General features: G+C 41.8%; 2 non-coding genes across 2 annotated transcripts; one reads left to right on the top strand and one right to left on the bottom strand.

Annotated features, from left to right (window-relative positions):
* Positions 1–2,433: 2,433 nt before the first annotated feature.
* On the bottom strand, positions 2,434–2,505 carry TRNAW-CCA (transfer RNA tryptophan (anticodon CCA)). Its single transcript has one exon. It is a non-coding gene; the product is annotated as a tRNA-Trp (tRNA).
* A 5,307-nt stretch (positions 2,506–7,812) lies between these two features.
* TRNAW-CCA (transfer RNA tryptophan (anticodon CCA)) lies at positions 7,813–7,884 on the top strand. The gene has a single exon. It is a non-coding gene; the product is annotated as a tRNA-Trp (tRNA).
* Positions 7,885–17,278: the final 9,394 nt, after the last annotated feature.

Raw genomic sequence — 17,278 nt, 5'->3', positions numbered from 1 at the left:
TAAATAAAGCCTGCAGGAGACCCCGAAACTGTCCCGTAACATTCATGCTGTCCAACACCGCTCCTAACCAGGGCCAGCTAACGTTATCAAACGCCTTCTCGGCATCAAGAGTTAGTAATGTGGGGCAGCCAGCCCGGTGAGAGCAGTGCTGAACAGTGCCCAGTACGGTTAATACTGTCCGAATATTAAGAACAGCGGAGCGGCCCCGGATGAAACCCACTTGGACTGGGGATATGAGGGCAAGGAGGAACACTGAAAGTCTGTCCGCCATAATCTTCGAGATTATCTTACAATCCACGTTTATTAAAGAGATGGGTCTGTAGGAACTTGGGTCCAGTAAGTCTTTGTTAGGTTTGGGCAGTAATCTAATATAAGAGCTCATTGCCGATTCCGGCATAGTGCCCTCCTCCAGTATTTTATTATAAAGGATTGAAAGAGTGAGTGAAACCTGATCTTGTAGTAGCTTATAAAATTCACCTGGTAATCCATCTGGGCCTGGTGCTTTGGAATTTTTAAGACCTCGCATGGCCTGTGTTACAATATCTGGGGTGATAGGTGCATTCAGGGATTCCAATTCTTCCCCCAATAAACGGGGCAGGTCAACCTTTTGAAGTAAGGAGTCAATTGGTATACTGAGTGGGGTAGTGTTTGCATAGAATTTGGCGTAGTAATGACCCATGTAGTTTACTATGGCCCAGGGATCTCTCAATATTCCTCCCGCTGAATCTCTGAGGGAAAGAATATGTGGAAGAGGACGCTGTCCTCTCGCCAGGTTCACCAGTAATCTAACAGACTTATTTCCAAACCTGTGTAATAGGGATGTGATAGAGGCGTTCTCTCTGCGTTAACCAGTTGTCAAATTCCTTCCTAGACTCAATCCAAGCTTGTTTATGTGTCTGCTTCGGAGAAGCCAGGAATGCGGTGTAGGCCTGCCTCAATTTTTCACTCGCTTTTGAGTATTTAATAGTCAGTTCCTTCTTTTTACCAGCTACATAAGAAATCATGCGTCCTCTCAATACGGCTTTTGCTGTGTCCCATAATAAAAATGGGTCATTGTAATGCTGACTATTGTCCGACATAAACTCCATCCACCATCCCTGTATGAGCTTTGCAAAATCATCATCTTTATATAGTGCAGCTGGGAACCGCCACACAAAGTCGCTACCCCTAGGATATGTCTCTGCAAGTACTATACAAACTGGTGAATGATCAGATATTATCATATCTTCTATGTGCGATTCTAATATGCAGGATGCCATGCCAGTGTGGGCAAATATGTAATCGATGCGTGACCATGAGGACTGTGCATGTGAGTAAAATGAATATTGTCGTTCAGTAGGGTGGTGAGTGTGCCATGTGTCAAACAGAGAGGTATTAGTCAGCAGAGTAGGTAAGACAGTGTCCTGTCTATTGCCCCTTGACATTGAAGAGGGAGTATTAACATTGGAACGTCTATCTTCCTCCCGACAAACCACCGAATTAAAAGTCCCCTGCCACTATTTTCTCGGGAATAGGGTCTGCCAAGATTTGAGTCTCCAATTTGGAGAAGAAATCCGAGTTGTTAATATTAGGGCCATATACATTATAAATTTTAGTGGCACCACTGGTTGTTGGGGAGGAGTTTATCTTTATGTGAAATCGAGTCTGAAGGCCGCACTGCGGGAGGATATTTGGGAGGGAGACGATAATGTGCAGTCATTATGGATAGAAATATATGGAGATAAAAATAAAAATATTCTGATAGGGGTTTTCTATAAGCCACCAAACATAATGGAAGAGGCAGAAGATCAATTACTGAGGCAAATAAACAAGGCAGCAAATCAGAATACACTCTTTAAAAGAATGTGATACTCCATGCAGGATTGGACCACTTGGTTTTTGTCCCATAAAATCAACTGATGCCAGAAAGTTAAACAGATTTGTAAATTACTTCTTTTTAAAAAATCCTAATCCTTCCTGTACTTATTAATGGCTGTATACTACAGAGGAAATTCTTTTCTTTTTGAATTTCTTTTCTGTCATGACCACAGTGCTCTCTGCTGACACCTCTGAGCATACAGCAGCTTATAAGTACTGGAAGGATTAAGATTTTTAAATAGAAGTAATTTACATATCTGTATATCTTTCTGGCACCAGTTGATTTAAAAAAAAATAAAATAAAATTCCCACCGGAGTAACCCTTTAAGGGGTTAACTAAATCAGTATGTCTAAAATTGCCCTTTTCTGACCCCTATAACTTGTTTTGTTTCTATATACAGTGCTGTAATAGGGCTCATTCTATGCAACTTGATCTGTTACTTTTATCAGTACTATTTTTGTTTTGATGGGACTTTTTGATTGCCTTTTGTTCATATTGTAAGTTTTGTACATTTATGCCTGAACATCAAGGAAGTAAATTTACGCCTGATGTCCTTAATAGTTTAAAAAAAGAATTGACCCCGACGTGATTTGAACACGCAACCTTCTGATCTGGAGTCAGACGCGCTACCGTTGCGCCACGAGGTCTTCTTGCATATTTGACACACAGTCGACTCACAGTTGTAGCCATGCCTCTTATGATGATGAGGAAGAAATTATAAATGTGGATGAGGAAAAAACAAATATGTTAAACAAATTCTTCTCCACTGTATTCACCGAGGAAATTGAAATGCCAGGTGAAATACAGCGAGATAAGGTAAGGTAAACTCCCCAGTACAGGTCACCTGTCTAACCCAGGAAGAAATACAGGTCACCTGTCTTACCCAGGAATAATTAGTGCCGCCTACAAAAAATCAAAATAGACAAATCGCCCGGTCCAGATAACATTCACCCCCGTGTTCTAAAGGAATTAAGTAATATAATAGACAGACCCTTATTTTTAATATTCAGGGACTCTATAGTAACAGGGGAAATTAAAAAGAAAACGGCAATTTTGCTAATTTTGGAAGGTTTCGCTTTCACGCCGTACAATTTATGGTAAAAATGACATGTGTTATTTATTCTTTGGGTCAATACGATTAAAATGATACCCATGATAACATACTTTTGTATTACTGTTGCGCTTAAAAAAATCAAAAACTTTTTAACCAAATTAGTGCGTTTAAATTCCCCCTATTTTGAAGACCTATAACTTTTTCATTTTTCCGTATAAGCGGCGGTATGAGACCTTTTTTTTTTTTACGCTCACACCGTTCACTGTACGGTATCATTAACATTTTATTTTAATAGTTCCGATATTCATGCAGGAGTCCTAAATCTCCAACTGCAGCCAGAACACAGACAAACTCAGCACTGCTCACTGCCAGGGAGCAGTGCTGTGCTTGTCTGTGTCCCGGCTGCAGTCTGAGATTTAGGACTCCAGCATGAGTCTGAAATCTATAAAAAAAGGACTGGTAGGGAGACCCCTAGTGGTCATTTTTTTAAAGTGGAAAATTGAATAGAAAGAAGCATATTTTTTAATAACATGCTATTGGAAAGTTATTCTGCATACATTAATCTATAATATATCAAAAGTTTTTTTGATGAAAGGTACCCTTTAATAGTAAATTTAGCTGTAGTGACCAGTGTCGGGCAGCTGCTGCCAAGGCTAATAAAATCATGGGGTGCATCAATAGGGGCATAGATGCCCACGACAAGGAAATAATTCTACCGCTGTACAAATCACTAGTCAGACCTCACATAGAATACTGTGTACAGTACTGGGCACCAGTGTACAAGAAAGATATAGTGGAGCTGGAGAGGGTTCAAAGACGGGCGACCAGGGTAATACGGGGAATGGGAGGACTACAGTACCCAGAAAGATTATCAGAATTAGGGTTATTTAGTTTATAAAAAGAAGGCATAGGGGCGACCTAATAACTATGTATAAATATATCAGGGGACAGTACAGAGATCTCTCCCATGATCTATTTATACCCAGGACTGTATCTATAACAAGGGGGCATCCACTAAGTCTAGAGGAAAAAAGGTTTCTACACCAGCACAGATGGGGGTTCTTTACTGTAAGAGCAGCGAGACTGTGGAATTCTCTGCCAGGAGGTGGTCATGGGGAACTCTGTAAAATATTTTAAAAGGGGTCTGGATGCATTTTTGGAGAATAATAACATTGCAGGTTATGGATTCTAGATCTATATCAACTCAGTGGGGACTCATTAGGGTTATAGGTTGAACTTGATGGACTCTGGCCTTTTTTCGACCTTATGAACTATGTTACCTGAAATAACTACAATTATAGTCCAAAAATATATACAATCTTTAACAAATATCAAAAAAGACATAGACAGTATCCCTAACCCACAAAAAACATACACCCCAAGATAAGAGCACAAGGTATACCCATATGACTAAGTCTTTAATGGAATAGTCATGACCTTAGTACTACTCCAGCAGTAGTTAAAATGTCCTCACAGTGGTATAAAGAGCATAGGAATACAATAGTATGATAAGAGCCCCGTACCTGGAGCTGACATCATTGCGGCGATCCTGAACAGCTCCCTGAGCTAACCGGCATTAGTTTACTTTCACTTTAGATGTGGCGTTCAACTTTGAATGCCACGTCTAAAGGGTTAATAGTGCACGGCACCGTGATCAGAGCCGCATGCTATTAGCTATGGGTTTCGGCCGTTGCTAGACGCGGGGCCACGGCGTCATAGAATGGGAGCCGAGCCATGACGTACACGTATGTCATGGGTCGGGAAAGGGTTAAAGGCTAGTGGTGGTTAATCATGATGCAACCAAAACAGTGCCAGTCGTATCGATAGGCATTCAGTTCTTCTGCACTGCATCCCTCATCTGCTAAGAGTGTGTAAACTGCCTATATATAGCTGGGTGAGGCTAGATTTACATCAAAGGGGTACTCTGGCCCTAAGACATCTTATCCCCTATCCAAAGAATAAGATGTCTGATCGCGGGGGTCGTCACGCCCCCTCCCATAGACTTGCATTGAGGGGACGGGGAGTGACGTCACATCTGGCCCTGTGGTCGTGGGACTTCAGACTCATAGCCTCAAGCACTGCATGCAGCTCACACAGCTGGGTGCAGCATGAGAGATTGGGGGGGTCCCGAGTAGCGGATAGGGGATAAGATGTCTTAGGGCCGGAGTACCCCTTTAAGTAGTGTCCATAGACACACATATTAGGAGAGTTCCAGACATGACTATCTGACATATGACGGCAAGACCACCATGAAACACAGTTACAGACACTATATTTTTATCTACACTAATTTTATAGCCTCTGTATCACAGTCAAATAAAAAATAATACCTGGAATACCCCTTTAGGGTACGTTCACACATACAGGATCCTGCGCAGATTTGGCGATTAGAAGCTGTGCTCAGTCATTTAATTTACATTGAAATCTGTAGCAGAAAATCCTGTGCATCAAATCTGCATACGTGTGAACGTACCCATAACCTGTTGGGGACAGAGGGTGTACCTATACGCCCTCCGCCCACTCCCTTTCTATAACGCAGGTCAACGCCGTGATCCCGTGTCATAGCGGGTTGGGCCCGGCTTCTAACAACGGCTGGGACCCGTGGTTAATAGCGCACGGCACTGATCGCGGTGCCGCACGCTATTAACCCTTTAGACCCTGCGTTCAAAGTTGAACGCCACGTCTAAAGTGAAAGTAAAACATTGCCGGTTAGCTAAGGGGGCTGTTCGGGATCGCCGCGATAAAATCGCAGCATCCTGAACAGCTTGCAGCACAGCAGGAAAGTCCTACTTTCCGCCTCGCTGTCCGATCGCCGAATGACTGCTCAGTGCTTGAGATCCAGGCATGAGCAGTCAAGCGGCAGAATCATTCATCAATGGTTTCCTATGAGAAACCATTGATCAATGTAAAAGATCAGTGTGTGCAGTGTTATAGCCCCCTATGGGAGCTATAACACTGCAAAAAAAAAGTGAATAAAGATCATTTAACCCCTTCCCTAATAAAAGTTTGAATCACCCCAATTTGTTTCCCAATTAAACAAAAAAACTGTATAAACAAAAATAAACATATGTGGTATTGGCACATGCGGAAATGTCTGAATTATAAAAATATATAGTTAATTAAACTGCACGGTAAATGGCGTACACGCAAAAAAACTCCAAAGTCCAAAATAGCGTATTTTTGGTCACTTTTTATATCATGAAAAAAATTTATAAAAAGTGATCAAAAAGTCCGATCAATACATAAATGGTACCGCTAAAAACTTCAGATCACGGTGGAAAGAATTAGCCATCATACCACCCTGTACGCGGAAAAATAAAAAAATTATAGGGGTCAGAAAATGACAATTTTAAACGTATACATTTCCTGCATGTAGTTATAATTTTTTCCAGAAGTACGACAAAATCAAACCTATATAAGTAGGGTATCATTTTAATCATATGGACCTACAGAATAAAGATAAGGTGTAATTTTTACCTAAAAATTTACTGCGTAGAAACGGAAGCCCCCAAAAATTACAAAATGGCGTTTTTCTTCAATTTTGACGCACAATGATTTTTTTTGCCATTTTGCCGTAGATTTCTGAGTAAAACGACTGACGGCTTTACAAAGTAGAATTGGTGGCGCAAAAAATAAGCCATCATATGGATTTTTAGGTGCAAAATTGAAAGGGTTATGATTTTTAAAAGGTAAGGAGGAAAAAACGAAAGTACAAAAACTGGAAAACCCTCCGTCCCCAAGGTGTTAAGAAGTATCATGAGGTATGAATTGTCAGCAGTTCAATTTGCTTGTTCTTATTAGCTGGGCCATGTGACTCCCTTCCCACCTAAAGAGATTATCCAGACTTCATTTTTTTTCTTTAAATGGTGTGTAGCTTGGCGGGTAAAAATAGCAGAGAGAGACTCATCTGATGACCCACAGCACAACCGATTCCGGCGATCTTCTGTTGCCTTCTGGCAAAATGTACGAGTAGATCACCGATATCACTGATTAGTGGTGTGCATATAAATAGCACTAAAAGCAATCAATAGATAAATAGACCCATTTTGGGGTCTCAAAAATTAAAAAAAGTAATTTAAAGATTTTTAAAATAAGAATAATCTCCTCTCCCAATAAATTTTTTTTATCACTACCATTTCCCATTATACAAGTACAAAAAAATGAACAAACAAACAAATTTGTATATACGTGTGTGGAAATGTATGAACTATTAAGATAAAATTTTCATAATAATGACATATAATAATCACATCTTAGTACAAATTTAAAAAAAAAGCTGATCAAAAAATCTCGTATACGCAAAAGTGGTACCTATAAAAACTTCATAACTTGGCGCAATAAAATTACCCTCATACATCCCTGTATATGGAAAAATGAGAAAGTAATAGGGGTCAATTTTAAACATACGTATTTGGTTAAAAAATAGAAAACCATGTATCCATGGTTAACGTTTTAAATGTATTGACCCACAATATAAAGAAAACATGTTATTTTTACAGTTAATTTCAATACATAAATTTCAATACATAAAAACAACCCCCCCCCCCTCAAAATTCTGGTTTTCCTTTCAAATTCCTGCCAGAAATAATATTTATTTTTGTTCCCCTGTACATTTATGGTAAAATGAAAGGTCTCATTATAAAGTCCAATTTGTTGCGTAAAAAAGAAGCCCTCATATAGTTCTGTTGATGGAAAAATAAAATATTTACGGCACTTAGAAGGTGAAGAGAAAAAAACAAAAATTTAAAAATGAAAATTTTCTGTGTCCTCAAGACCAAAAACGGTTTGTGTCCTTAAGGGGATAAATATGATATAAACAGTGAAATAACAAAATATGAGGCATGGCTAAAACTAGATGAAGTCCGAGACTGGACGGCAAAGTATAACAGGTAACCCAGAGGACCTTGTGGCGCAACGGTAGCGCGTCTGACTCCAGATCAGAAGGTTGCGTGTTCAAATCACGTCAGGGTCATAGATTTTAGTTTTATGTAATTTTAAATGTTGTTTCAAATATTTTTTTTACCATGTAAAACTAATTTCATTTATGACACATTTAAAACTTTAAGACTTTTTTTGTTAAGTCATATTCAAATGGAAATTCTGGTATTTCTCTAAGGGAATAAAAAGTGGGAATTCAAGGACATAACAGCTTCCATTGGGTTCTGTTTTGTCTGTAGATAAATAAGAAACTTATAGGGGTCAGAATATGGGGATTTAAAGCATTTTTTTAATTTAAGTTTTACCTTTTTTTTAAAGTATTAAAACATAACAAAAATTATATAACGGGTATCGTACTGATCTGCAGAATAAAGATAACATGCCAATTTTACTGTAACGTGAACGCAGCAAAAACTAAATATCTGAAACGTGCTTTAAAAAAAAACAAAAAAAAAAAACTTCTATTTAATTGTTTCTCAATGTATTCCATGATAAAATGAAGGGTGTCTTTAAAAAGTGCAATTGGTCCTTTGATGTGGCTCTGTATGTGGAAAAATAAGAAGAGGAGTTACAAACATGGCAAAGATAGTTGATGGGGAAGGGGTTAAGGTTGGGACCCCTCTTTATTAGCCAGAATGGAGGGTCCTGGTCTTTAATCTATTTTAATGGGTATAAGGTAATACTGTTTTCTTTCCTCTGTTGTGGTCTTAGCTTTGCTTCTCTAAATAAACCATAAATGTCTGATTGTGATGATTAAACTGGTAGCATCATAACAGTAAAAAATCAGAATGCCCCCGTAATAGTGACAAAACATGGGGCCCACAAAATAATTGTAGCCGGAGTGCAGAATACTAATATAACAGTGATGGCCACAGCACCCCCCATTATATTATCTTCTACAATGCCTTCATAAAAGACATCCAAATAATGGTACTGGAGGAGGTGCCTAAAACGTACCTTTTATACTTTTATTTATCTTTTAAGTTAAAATTAACATCACAACATATGTGTGCCTAATCCAACACAATATACCAAAATGGTGTAAAAAAATGAACTTCAAAAATATATCCAATAATCCTTGTGAGTCCAAATTAAACAAAAAATGCCAATAAAAATATGAGTTTGTTGAACTGAGCACATATAGTTATGCCCCCAAGTATCCTCTCTGTGTATAATCTAGAGGTGTCTCAGAGTAACCCTGTATGTAGCTGATTCAGCTCCAACCCCCCCATGCCGCTCTCAACGTGTTTGTGTCACCAGTATAGAGTGGGTATATTTCGGGTCAGAATTCAGAGTCTCATTGACAACAATGGGAATCCACCACAGAATTTCGCAAACTTTTCAGACAGGTTAAGTGTTTTAGCAGAATCTGAAATGCGGAATTTCCAAAGCCGGACAGTGGAAACCCCATTCAATGCAATGTGCAGTGAATTTCCAAGCAAACCATCCTCCAAACCTTACAGGACAGCGGGCAGGTAGCCCTGTTTATCTACACGTCGCAGAACTTTCAGCTTATTTTCTGAAGTGTGAAATACACTCCAGATGCGCTATGCGTGACCTTACCCTTACAATATATATATATATATATATATATATATATATATATATATGTTAAACGTATAAAAAAATTCTTAACCCTGCTTTTACAATTTTTCAGGTTATAGAATCTCAATTATGAAAAAACAAAACATATTTGGTATTGCCACCGGCAGAAATGTCTGGCACAAAAAATAAACCATCCTACAGCTCTGTAGACAAATAAGTGAAAACGTTTTAGGGGCCAGAATATGATGATTAAAATCTTTTTTATTTTAAGTTAAAAAATGTTTTAACTGTTACTATAAAATTTACAAAGTGTGAAAAGTATCACAATTATACAACCCAACAATAAGAGAACAATTACTGAACTCTCATAAATAACAGGCATATAAAACATTGACATATAGCTGTAGGACACATAATCCAAAGAGCTGATAGATATGTAACCGCTACAAAATGTTGCGGTTGTCTGTGGCTAAGTTGTGCACCCACTAGTTCAGTTTTGCCTTCCAGCCCTTGTGAATGGCCACTTCAAACTTCATGTGAAAATTCTTTAGAGCTTCCTCATTACTCAGCTGCACCCCCCTTCATGTACTGGATGACCAGAGAGAAATTCGGTTTTGACAGTCCAGATCCTTTCATCAGGCTGACCATATTGAGGAACACTGTTTTGTTCTCCCTCACAACACTATAAGCCTTTTCACACAAGCATCGAAACCTATCAAACTTGAATTCATTGTGCGGCCACTTGTGCTGTATAGACTTGCAAAAATCTGACGTCAGGATGAAGCCAAACATGGACAAGAATGTGTCTATAATCCACTTGGAAAAGCTGTCTTGTCTCTCAGATCATAATGTTATTGTGTCAATCTCCAATGCCAAGGACATAGGTTGCCACACAATACCCTATGCAAGAGAGGGTGAACTCCTCCACAGCATGCTGTACAGTCTATCCAGGGTGTTTGTTCCTTAACCAATTGAATATCATTAAACTGCTTCTTCATTAAAAGCTAAAGTGATTTCTCTGTTGCTGATGCCAAGATGGATGTTTGTGATGGTCTCCAATTGCAAGACAGCTTCAATAAGGCCCATCTGTGCCACTGTCGAAATGCAGCCATATGAAATCATCCTGAGGTCCTGGCCTTCTTATTTCCACAACTGGTCCATATATCCTCACACAAGTCATCACACTCTTAAAGATGAACCCATATTCTCTTCCGCTGTGTACATCGGCGTTGTAAACCAACACAAGTGGCTTCATTTAGAATTTATAAAACTGCAGTGCTCCACACACATGTTCTTCAGGGTGACCTTGGGGTCCACAGAGTTACACAGATATAATAGATTGCCAGAATGTCTTTTTGGCTTCAGCCGCTTTTATAGGGCCATTTCAAGTTCCTCATTTCTGATGTTGCTCCTGTAAACAAATTTATTGAGGGCCTTCATCCAATCTATGGCCTGGGCCTGTTTTACAAGATTAATGTGTTTTAACATGTTGATAAAGCCAGTAAGCCTCTAGGATTATGGAGAACTGTAGATTCACTGGGTCATTCATCTCTGACCATAAGAACCAGAACAGGTGGTGTCCAATTCTTTGTCTTATAAAGGCTCTGTCCAAGAGAAACACACTTTCCCTTACGTCCTAACCAGTAGCACAGATGGGGTATTCCACCCCCCGCGAACTGGTTAGGACAGATGGAAGTTTTATTGAACCTAATTAAACAATCAGTGAAGACACACCCACAACACCCTGTATAAGTAAGAGGGTCACCCTCTGTCCCATTGTGTTATTTTCTGTCCTCCCGGACAGTGGGACAGATGGTGACCCCCTTACTCCTGTTATATGAGTAGGGGGGTTCTTTCTTACTTGCAAATTTGGGCATGGTTTGCACCTATCTGCTTCTGTACCACGGAGCCGCGACTCCAATCGCGGCCCCGGCCGGAAGTGCGTCAGCGGCGTCTGACGTCACTTCCTGTTTCTCTCTTCGCTTCCCGGCTCGGTTTTTTGCGCCGTTTTTTGCTAATAATGCGGCGAAACCGAGCGGGAAGCCTCTTTCTATAACCCTCTAACTTAGGGTTCCTTTTTTTCCTGTTTTTTTAAGCAAGATTTCTTTATCTCTCCGTAACTCCGCCTTGTGGGCGGAGTCTTGTTTTGGCGCCAGCCAGGGGATATTTAAACTCCCCCTAGGCTGTCATTCAGCCTCCTAGAGCGCAGAGCTGTTGGTACTTCCACAGTCCTGTCTTTTTGAGTTTAGTAGTGCATCCTTGCGGATACTACTGTTTCCCTATCTCTATCTCTTACCTGGTCTCTTGCTGAGAACTTTGGGTATTTTAAATTATCTAATCCTCCTCTCATATTTATCTAGATATGTCGACCGAGGGCTCGGGATCGTGAAGGCTTGGCAAAAAGATCCGCCAAGCGCAAGCACCTCTCTTGCCATAACTGCAATACTCCCCTTGAGGATAATTATGAATTTTCCAGGTGCCCTCCTTGTAGGGCTAAGTCTCTACCTTCCCACCAGACTGAGCCTACAGTCCAAGATATGTATGTGTGGGTCTCCTCTAACATGTCGGCCATGCAAGCCTCTATTGAGGAGCTGAAACACGTTGTCTCTCAGAAACGCGCCAGACCTTCTTCACCTCCCAGAATGGAGAGAAGATTCCAAGTCCTCCTCTTCGGATGAGGAGGTCGCTGCCTCCTATTTCTTTCCGCTGGAAAAGACCCAGCGTCTTCTGAGATACATCCGGTCGGGGGACCAGGATGTTGATCCCGGGGAAGCCTCTACCTCCGCCTCTAAGGGACCTAGGGTCTTTAAAGCGGATGATACCCTTCTGTCCGTGCTTAGAACGGAATGGAAAAAAACAGAAAAGGGTCCGGTCTTAACCAAAAGATTTAAGACCATGTTTCCTATACAGGAATCTCAGCTTTCCTCCTGGGGCCCTGTCCCTAAGGTTGATATGGCAGTTGCCAAACTGTCCAAGAGGACAGTAGTCCCTGCTGAGGATGGGTCTTCCTTGCAGGATCCAATGGATCGGAAGGCTGACTGTGCCATGAGGCGCTCCTACTACACTGCTTCTGCGTCTGCATCAGTGGCGATAGCTTGCTCAGAGGTAGCAAACTTTTTAAAGACCCGCCTTTCTAACATCCAGTCGGATTTGGACCAGGGGGTTCCTAGGGATGAAATTCTTTCATCCTTCAAGACGACCAATCTGACCGATGATTTTTTGTGCGATGCTTCCACCCAGCATCTTAAATTGGCCTCCAAGTCTATGGCCCTGGCTTCCGCTGGACGACGTCCTCTGTGGTTAAAACCATGGAAGGTCGACAACTCTTCCAAGAACACCTTATGTGCTATGCCTTACGAACCCGGCATTCTTTTCGGAGCTGAGTTGGACCGCATTATGGAGGGACTTTCTGACAAGAAAGGCAAGTTCCTATCTTATTCCTCCTTTCGTGGTCGAGGGCGGCGTTCTGGGGGAGGATCAGCCCCCCCAGCCTAAGCCTCAGAGAGACTGGAGTAATCAACGCCGGGGCGGAAAATGCTCCCGTGGCCCCAAAGACAACAGAAAGCTCTGACTGCCGGCTTCTACGAAGCTCTGGGTTCCTTGCCGAGGTGACCTTTCCAGTTTCCCATCCTGCCCCCCAGATTCCAGTTGGTGGTCGTCTTCACCATTTTTTAAGCGCCTGGTCCCTCCACATTCAAGACCCTTGGGTCCTGAGATTAAACTCGGATGGTTATTCGATAGACCTCGAATCAATTCCCCCATCCAATTATGTGGAGACAAGAGTTCTTTCACCAATCAAACAGGGGGCGCTAGAAACTTGCATTCTGGAATACATCCAGAAGAATGCCTTAGAGGAAGTTCCTCTTGCAGAGCGGGGGTCAGGAATTTATTCTCCAGTCTTCCTAGTTCCCAAGGTAACAGGAGACTGGCGGATGATTATAGATCTGAGATATCTCAATCAGTATGTAAAGCACAAACGCTTTCGTATGGAAACTATTCAATCTGTGGTCAACCTCATCTCGCCAGGGGATTACCTGGCTACTCTGGATCTAAAGGATGCTTACCTTCATATTCCTATTCATCCGGTATCCAGAAAGTATCTAAGGATCGCAGTTCAGGTAGGGGGAGTTCTAAAACACCTCCAGTTTGTAGCCCTCCCGTTTGGAATTTCTTCGGCCCCACACACATTTACCAAAGTGGTGGTAGCGGTAGTTGCTGCTCTAAGGCTCCAGGGGCTCAGCATCGTTCCCTACCTAGACGTTTGGCTCCTCAGAGCTCCTTCTTCTGCGATCCTGTCCCAACATCTGCAACTAGCAGTATCCTTCCTTCACCAGTTAGGGTAGATAGTCAATTGGGCCAAATCCAATTTCCTCCCAACGACCTCAGTGAGGTTCCTCGGCTTCATAGTCGACTCAATCTCCATGACACTTTACCTCTCTCCCGAGAGGAAATCTCGGGTTCAAGAATCGGCCCTTTTTCTCTCTGTACCCCGGAGAGTATCCATTCGCACTCTCATGCGGATGTGGATGCGGTTCCTTCGGCTCTTTGGCATCTACGCCCTCTTCAATCAGAGGTGCTCGCCACATGGAATCTCAGGCCCTCGGGCCTAAACAAGTGCCACTCCCTGTCTTATCGAGTCCGGTCCTCTCTCAGATGGTGGTCTCACCTCGAGGACGGCAAGTCAATGATCCAACCCTCTTGGATCATACTTACTACCGACGTGTCCCTTGTAGGTTGGGGAGCGCATCTCTTGGATCTGTCAGTGCGGGGATCTTGGTCTCCACAGGAGAGAGGGTTAACCTCCAATCTCCTCGAGATTCGAGCCATCAGATTAGCACTCCTCCACTTGGCTTCTCTTCTTCAAGGGAAAGCAGTAAAGATCCAATCCGACAGCATGACGGCTGTATTGTACATCAACAAGCAGGGAGGCACTCGATCACAAAGCCTCCTCAGAGAGGTGGGTCTGATCTTGGATTGGGCAGAGAGGAACCTAACCCATCTGTCGGCAGTTCACATTCGGGGATCTCTCAATGTGATCGCCGACCGCCTGAGCAGAGGACTTTCAACTGGAGAATGGTCTCTCCATCCAGAGATATTCAAACAAATAACACTTAGGTGGGGTGTGCCGGAAATAGATCTTATGGCAACAAGGTTCAACACCAAAGTGGTGAGATTTTGCTCCCTGTACAGGGAAGACAACCCAGTAGCAATCGATGCTCTCTCAATCCCATGGAGGTTCAGGCTGGCCTACATCTTCCCTCCAATTTCCTTGATCCCAAGGGTATTGATGAAAATCAGGCAGGACCAAGCCTCTGTCATAGCCATAATTCCATTTTGGCCCAAGAGAGCTTGGTTTACCCAACTCTTGTAAATGAGGCTTCCCCCAGAGCAAGCACTAGTGTCGGGGGACACTCACAGCTGCTCAAATCTTCAAATGTTCAACCTGACAGCCTGGAGGTTGACCAGTCCCTTCCACATCTAGAAGGGCTTTCTAGTGCGGTCTTGAATACCCTCTCGCATTCCAGAGCGGAGTCCACTAACAGAGCCTATAAAAGAATTTGGACAACTTTTCAGTCTTGGTGCTCCAAGAAACAACTACCTGGACAGAATCCAGCTGTTGCCACAATCCTCAACTTTCTCCAGGAGGGATTAGACAAGAATCTATCTCCTTCCACACTCAGAGTTCAGGTATCAGCCATCTCTGCCTTTCTCAATAAACCATTGTCTCAAGACCCACTAGTCAAAACATTCTTGAGGGGATCCTCAAGGTTAAAACCTACAATTATACAACCTGTCCCAGCATGGGACTTATCGGTGGTGCTCAAGGGGTTAGCATCTCCCCCCTTTGAGCCCTTGGAGGAGGTGGACATGAAATTTGTTACCATTAAAATAACTTTTTTACTGGCAATCACATCAGCCAAAAGGATTGGGGAACTTCAAGCGCTCTCGGCATTTGAACCATATACTAAATTTTTGCCAGATCGAGTGTTACTCAGATTTATGCCATCCTTTATACCTAAAGTTCCATCATTCCAAAATATTAATCAAGTTATATCCCTGCCAGTATTTTCTCCTCCTCCATCCTCCAATGAAGATAGTGCTCTTCATTGCCTAGATATCTCGAGATGTCTCCAGATCTATATAAGAAGATCTTTGGAGTTTAGGAAGGATGAAAATCTGCTAATTCTCTTTTCAGGACCCAAGAGAGGTCTTAAAGCTTCAAAGCCCTCCATCAGTAGATGGGTAAAGGATGCCATTCGTATTTCCATGGTATCCCAAGGTAAGGAGCCTCCTGAGTTTGTAAAAGCTCATTCCACCAGGTCTGTATCTACCTCCTTTGCGGAAAGGAGTCTTGTTCCCTTGGAACATATATGCAAAGCTGCTTCCTGGAGTTCACTCTCCACATTTATCACCCACTACAGACTTGACAGTAGATTGGCCGATTTCTCCTCATTTGGACGGACAGTATTATCTGCCGTCAGGCATGAGAGCCCTCCCTCATAGGGTTTCTGCTTGCCATTTCCCCATCTGTGCTACTGGTTAGGACGTAAGGGAATCGTTAATTTCTAACGATAATTTGTTTTCCCTTAGTCCTAACAGTAGCACAACTTTCCCTCCCTAGTTAAGTTATTTTCTTCTATTGTTTGCCTTTAGTTCTTCTTGTTACTACACAATGGGACAGAGGGTGACCCTCTTACTTATACAGGGTGTTGTGGGTGTGTCTTCACTGATTGTTTAATTAGGTTCAATAAAACTTCCATCTGTCCTAACCAGTTCGCGGGGGTTGGAATACCCCATCTGTGCTACTGTTAGGACTAAGGGAAAACAAATTATCATTAGAAATTAACGATACTTCATTATATAGATAAGGCTTGGTTTTTAGCATACATTGTAAGAGTAAACTGGAAGATTCTTCATTCAGCAACTTCCTTAAACATCTCATTTCTACATTTCTGCAGAAAGGTTAAGGAAAGCTACCACCTAGCATATCCAGGGTGGATGGAAAAAAAAAATCTCTGATTAAGACTATAATTTGTATTGAAAGAGCTTTATTGATCAATAAGTCTTCAATACAATACATACAATAAATTACAATCATACAAAAAATGACGGCACAATATACAGCACAGGTTTCCTAAGCTATACACTTTATCACATACTACTCTAACACTCTGCTCCATCAATCGTTATTAAAAAAAATCTGGAACAACAATAAATTACAGTGTGTACGTGTCAAAGAAGGGGAATCGGGTGGCACCACTAAAACCTCACTCGAGCCGATACAGCTCAGTGGATCCACAATTCCACGGAGGTGCTAGGAAGAACCAAGTATACACCTTAGCAAATGGCATACAAAGAGATACAAACGTTATCCTGCACTTGAAGCTATCCTGCAGGAATGTGATACTCCATGTCAGGAACTGTCCAGAGGAGGAGAAAATCCCCATAGAAAACATATGCTGCTCTTGACAGTTCCTAAAATGGATAAAACTCGTTACTGCATTATGGGAGATGCAAACCCGTGCATATAAAAAATTCCTTTTAGTCAATTCCTTTATCTTACATGGAATAATAGCAACCCCATTACAGATTTTGATTTGTCATCACAAAAAGAAAGAGTTACCCTCACCAAATTGTCCATCAAGCTTATCTAAAAGCGAATGAGAAAAATAGAGACAATGTCAAGTCTGGGCAAGGAAAGAGCCTTTGTCCCTGCCTACTTACGAACCCGCCCTGGGCAGCGGGTCCATAACCACGGTGCCAGTCCCTTCCTATATAAGTGATAGCCGTAACAGTCAACACAAATCACTACAATGAGTCAGGAGGCACACAAACTAACAGAAATAATACTAATCAAACATACAATAAAGTCAAAGTCAACT

Source organism: Hyla sarda, chromosome 4 (assembly GCF_029499605.1).
Source record: "Hyla sarda isolate aHylSar1 chromosome 4, aHylSar1.hap1, whole genome shotgun sequence".
Taxonomy (NCBI): Eukaryota; Metazoa; Chordata; class Amphibia; order Anura; family Hylidae; genus Hyla; species Hyla sarda.
The sequence above is the reverse complement of the archived record's forward strand: the minus strand, read 5'-3'. Positions and strand labels throughout refer to the sequence as shown.